Below are 5,403 nucleotides of genomic sequence, written 5' to 3'. Positions count from 1 at the left end.
GCAAAGAACAAGAGCTGGTGGAAGGAGGGGGGTTAGGAAAGAGAGGGAAGGGGGAGAAGGGAGAGCAGGAGCTCTGGCAGATGCACACACACACAGAGCAGACAGAGGCTTGCAGAGGATGGCACTCACTGCCTGACTTGCTCTCATTATTGCCACAGGGCTGGCTGCCCATGGAGGGCTGGCCAGCATCTGCTGCTGGCTGTGGGCACGGGGGAAAGGGGCAGCAGAGGGATGAGGGCCCCATGCTCATCGGTGCCCGGGCACAGGGACTCCCTGGTCTTTGTTTGCTGGGACCTGGCAGGGGAAGAGCTGTGCTACAGGGCAGTCACAGTTCAGCTTTTCATGGGTGACTCCTTTCTTCCTTTAACATAAAATCCCCAAGCCCAGTGCTCCCCAGGGATGGCGTGGGGCTGGCCTGCACATCCCCAAAGAACCAGTATGGTGAAAAGCTCAGCCTCCCCCTCTCATCCCCATTATCTGGGTCGTCCTGATGCAGATCCCAAGGGCTGGCAGGGCTGTTGGAGGGGGTGGACAGACACTCCAGCCATGACACCTCCCCTTTGGATGCTGTCAGGAAGCTGCTGGCAGAGCTGCCTGCAGTCCCTGACACTGCTGATCTGCAGCAATGACAGACCCAAACCGGTGGGAACCAGAGATCCAGCCAGAATCCTTCCCAAAGGGGCACCAATTCCTCACTTCACAGATTTTATTTCTCTAAAACACCGCATGCTTAGAAGTGTGTGATCCACTGGAAGGAAGTGAGACCTTTGTACCTCGTGCCTTTTTCAGCTTTTTGAAAGCTCCCAGACGTCTTCCCCTCCTCTGCTCGGGTGCTTTGCCACTCACAGGGTCTGGGTCTCGCCTAGGGGAGCACAATTTGGTCAGAAAGATTTAAACAAAAGTCAAGTCAGATGTTTGGGGCAGTGTACCCTCCCCAAAACCCCCAGTCACCCGTTTTACTCCAAGGTTTCCCACTGGTGTTTGCAGACACATGGATCTCTAGCCACAGGGCTGCTGTTAATAGAAATCAATGGGTGATGCATGGAATTACAAGTGCAGAATTTCCAAGTCAATGCTCTCCCCAGCAGCTAACCTGGGAGCACACCAGGCCCATCCCCACCTCCGGGTGCCTGTGTTCAGTCACACACCCTCAAGACTCACCTAAAATGACGAACATTCCCAGAGCAGAGGACAGGATCGTTTCCCCCGAGCCAAAATCCAGTAGCCTGCCTGCTCCACTGGCCTCAGGGTGTTGGCACCCAGCTCCAGGAAACCTCCCCCTCACAGGTCACCCTGCCAGGGGCTGTCAGAACATATTTCAAGTCTCAGCATTCTGACAGCCCTGCAAGAGAAAAGGTCTCGCTGTGGATCCGTAGCTATGGATGGATTCTCTGTCTGGAGCAGCACATCCAAGGCCCGAGGGATGATCACTTCAGGGCCTAGAGCCAGCTATCCCATCCTCATTCCCACCACAAGAGGAAGGAGAAGCTGAGGTTTGATGCCGTGTCAAGATCAGGATTGTTTCTCCATCCCAGGGAGATCCCAGTGGTGCTGATCCCTTTAGGAAGCTGAAACCAGGAGCACCATCACTGCAAAGGGGGGTGGGGGCATCTCTCTTGCAGTTCTCTGCATCTCTATTACTTAAATCACTAACAAAGCTGCCAGGGGGCTCTGAGGATGCACAGATTTCCTGCACCCCAGGGCTGGGGGATATCTAAGTGACATCTGTTCTCTGCAGGGCTGTGTTTAGTGTGGATACACTGCAGAGCCATTGGGGAGGGTGGGCAAGAACCATCTTTGGGGAAAATCATCTCCATATCTGTGTCTTGTGGGGAGTGAGGAGCTGTCTGCTGTGTGGCCCAAGCCAAACTTCCAGTCTCCAGGAGGAGAGACCCTCTGGCAGCCTTGCAGGCTGGGATCTCACTCTCCCAGAGGGAAGAAAAAGGGCAATTTGATGATTTGCAGTGTGCCGTCCAGGACTTGCAAGGGGACACTGTCAGTGCCACTCTGTCACCACTGTGAAGGTGCCCCCTCAGCTTTATAAGGGCAGGGACAGCTTCTCCCTGGGCGACCCAGGATTTCCAGCTGTATGTGAAAAAGCAGGTTTGTTTTGTATGCATGCAAAAGCCTAAACTTAGCGAGCAAGATGTTAATTTGTGAGGGGAAAATAGGCCAAATTTATGTAACTGTGAAAAGCTGCAGTGAGGACTACAGATCCAATGGGAGGGGAGAGTCTGCTCCCAGCTCAGGGCTTTGTGAGAGCTCCAGCAACTGCATATTCATCGCCCCACACCCCAAAGAACCAGCTCGGAGGCTTTCCAGGCTAAGAATAGAGGTCTTGTTGTGTTTGCTGCTCCACGGGCTGGGTTTTGTCCGGGATTAGAGGCACCAGGGTGTGGAGCTGCAAACAGCAGCATCTCCTCCAGCCTGTGAGCGGGACAGCAGGGATGGAGAGCATGGAATAAAGGGTGAATTCATTCCCAGCCACACAGGATGGCATTAGTGCTGGCCCTCTGCTCACAGAGACGTCCCCCGTGGTGGACGGGGCACCCGCAAAACACGACTCCCTTGTGCACAAACAAAACCCAAGCATTTTTCCAAGCAGGGCAGCTGGGGCAGTGCCACGACTGAAATTAGCAGCTCCTCCTGGCTGTGAAGCCTGATGGCTCGGATCCACCTCGGGAAGCCCGGTCCCTGCAGGGGCAGACAGCTCCCTGCCAGCCTGTGACATTTCTTTCCCCTTCCACTCACATTCCCTGCCCTACTTAGAGCAGGTTGGGAATCCAGCAATGCCCAGCCTTGGAAATGGAAACCCTAGAGCCGGTCACTCCAGGGTTTTTCAGACAACGCTGCACTTCAGAAGCCTTTCAGCTCCAGAAATCATCATGTGGCATTGCTGGCACTGGTGGGAAACAGCACGACACTATTCCTTGTTTGGCTTTGAATTTGTCACCCTGGGACTCTGGGAAAGCCCTTTAAAGGCCGAACTGGGCTCGCAAATGGCAGCAAAGTCATTCCTGTGGGGAAACCAAGAGAAAAAGGACTGGATTGTGGAAGCTTCTGTGGCATCTGGCTCCTCTATTCCCTGAGCCTGGGGCACTTATCCTAAAGCAGCAAAGGATGAGACTTCCAGAAAGGATGGTGACCCAGGGCTTTGGGTACCTGTAGCCAAGGGCAGCACTGATCACTGGCTGCAGACAGCAGGATGACTTCTGTCCACCTGAAGTCCAGCCTGGGAAGTGAGGGAAGCCACCACACCACAGACTGAAGGCTATGACTGATATGAGGTGTTGTTTTCAAATAAATGGGGACATAAATTGGTTTTTTGAAACATGCAAGGAAATGCTCTGCAAAACACGAATCCCCCGAGAGAAAGCACAGTCTCTGGAGAAGGTCGTTCTTGCTAAAACATCACATAACAGACAAGTCTCTTGGGAAATGGCTCCTGAGATAACCTCTTCCCTAAAATAAATGCTCCTGGGAGCAACTGTCTCGGCAAAACATTTCTGGGGGAGAAAAAAAAAGAGTTCTAAAACCTGCTATAGATTCTGTATTTACCCTGGCTGCAGCAGCAGCACACAGAGCTCAGAGGTGAGCCATCACATTCCAGTGCTCCTTCCTAATCAGAGCTGAGAAGGATCCAACAGCGATCCTGCTGCTCCCTCATTTCCTGCCCGATCACTCAGCCTGACCCACTGCGAGCAGCAACTCCGCAAAAACGTGTGCTGGAGCTGGAGCACACATCGGGGGCCATCCCCTCTGCTGCTGTTTGTTCCGTCCTTGCACTGCTGAAGGAACATCTGGGAACGCTGCTGAGCCTGTGCTCAAAGAGCAGGGACACCCGTGTGTCTCTCCTCTCTGTGGACACCGCTGTGACCCCGGCACCGTTCGGCACAGAACGAGAAGCCAAGAACCAAGTGGTGCCTGTCCCCTGCCCAGCCTGCTGTAATTAGCTGCTCTCGTGATGCTGGCCACCATCCAGACACTTGGCCAAACGCAGTCCAGACACTTTGACCCTGAGAATTGGCTCCCATGCCTGGAAAACCACATGCCAGCTCTGACTAAGCACCTGCAGGTTAATTTATCTTTCACATTTCCATCAGAGCAGCCCAGCAAAACCCAGAGCTTGCTGCTGGCAGCCAGCAGAAAGTTCCTTATAAACAGCCATGAGTTGGGAAGGGCTGAAAATTCTCCAGGAAATACTCAGGGAAGCAGAAGAACAGCAACTGAGCACTGTCGAGGATCTGCTGCAGGGAGAATTGGAGACCAACCCTTCTGCTCCTGGCAATGCTACACAGCCAAGAAAAATTCTTTGGATGTCTTTAGGAGAGGAAGGCAGAAGCATTCCAAAGCCTGGTCTAGCAGCTTGTTAAAACCTACCTGCCCTCGCTGTGGTTTAAAGCCATAAATCTGTATTTATTGCCCAAATTCTGCATATCCTGCAGTCCCCTTATACATGACCAAACAAGGTGACCCCCAGAGAGGGGTTATATTTCAGGATGTTCCATCACTTGCCTTTAGCAGCAAGCAAACGAGATGTTCCTGAGACCTCACAGCTGCACAGAAAACAGGAGTTGATCCAGATCCATTCTGAGCTCAGGCTGCAAAGACAGCATGGATGCAATTGCCAGGAGTCCTGTGGGCTTCAGGCAGCACCCACAGAATGCAATGAGGTACTGTGTGAATAACATCTCCCTAAAATTCCAGTACTGGGGACATGGGACTGTCCATGGGACATCCTCTGGGACTGTATGGTTAAAACTAAGAGAAATAGGCATTGAGATCAAGAAAAAAGGAATAATAATGGACTTCCACAACTACCTGAGTATGAGCACCTCTCCATCTTGGAAAACATGGACACCTGCAAAACAAGCTGGAGTGGGGACAGAGTGTCCCAGCACGCTGGCTTCGCAGGTCACCTCTGCGTGGCCCAGGGCTGTACCATGCCCAGCACCCAAAAGAGAGCCCCATTTATTCACCCACATCAATCTGTGCCTTCCCTGCTGGCAGGCAGGCAGGAGGAAACAGCTTTTATGCCCATTGAGCAGCCAGGTCACGAGGCAGCAGCGAACAGCTCTGCTCTGGAACAGCATGGAGCAGGATTAGGGCAGCATGCAGGGTCTCCTCAAGCCCCAAAACTGGATATTCTGGGTGAGAGCAGCAGGAGGAGGCAGCAGCTTGTTCTGCTCTCTGCAGGACAGTTTACAGCCAGCGTGGTGTTTGCCTCTGCACAATGGGCCGAGGTTGTTGACTCATGTTCAGCTTGTGACCCAGCGACAGCAGCAGCAGCTTCTGCTGGCACAACAGCCGCTGTCTGCTGCTGCCTGCAGGGCTGCTTCCTCCAAACCCAGCATCTCACACTCACTGAGTGCTTTTCCTGGGTTTTCCATGACTATTTCCCAA

The sequence above is a fragment of the Sturnus vulgaris genome, chromosome 9 (assembly GCF_052056855.1).
Source record: "Sturnus vulgaris isolate bStuVul1 chromosome 9, bStuVul1.hap1, whole genome shotgun sequence".
NCBI classification, from domain to species: Eukaryota; Metazoa; Chordata; class Aves; order Passeriformes; family Sturnidae; genus Sturnus; species Sturnus vulgaris.
This window is presented reverse-complemented; position numbering follows the sequence as displayed.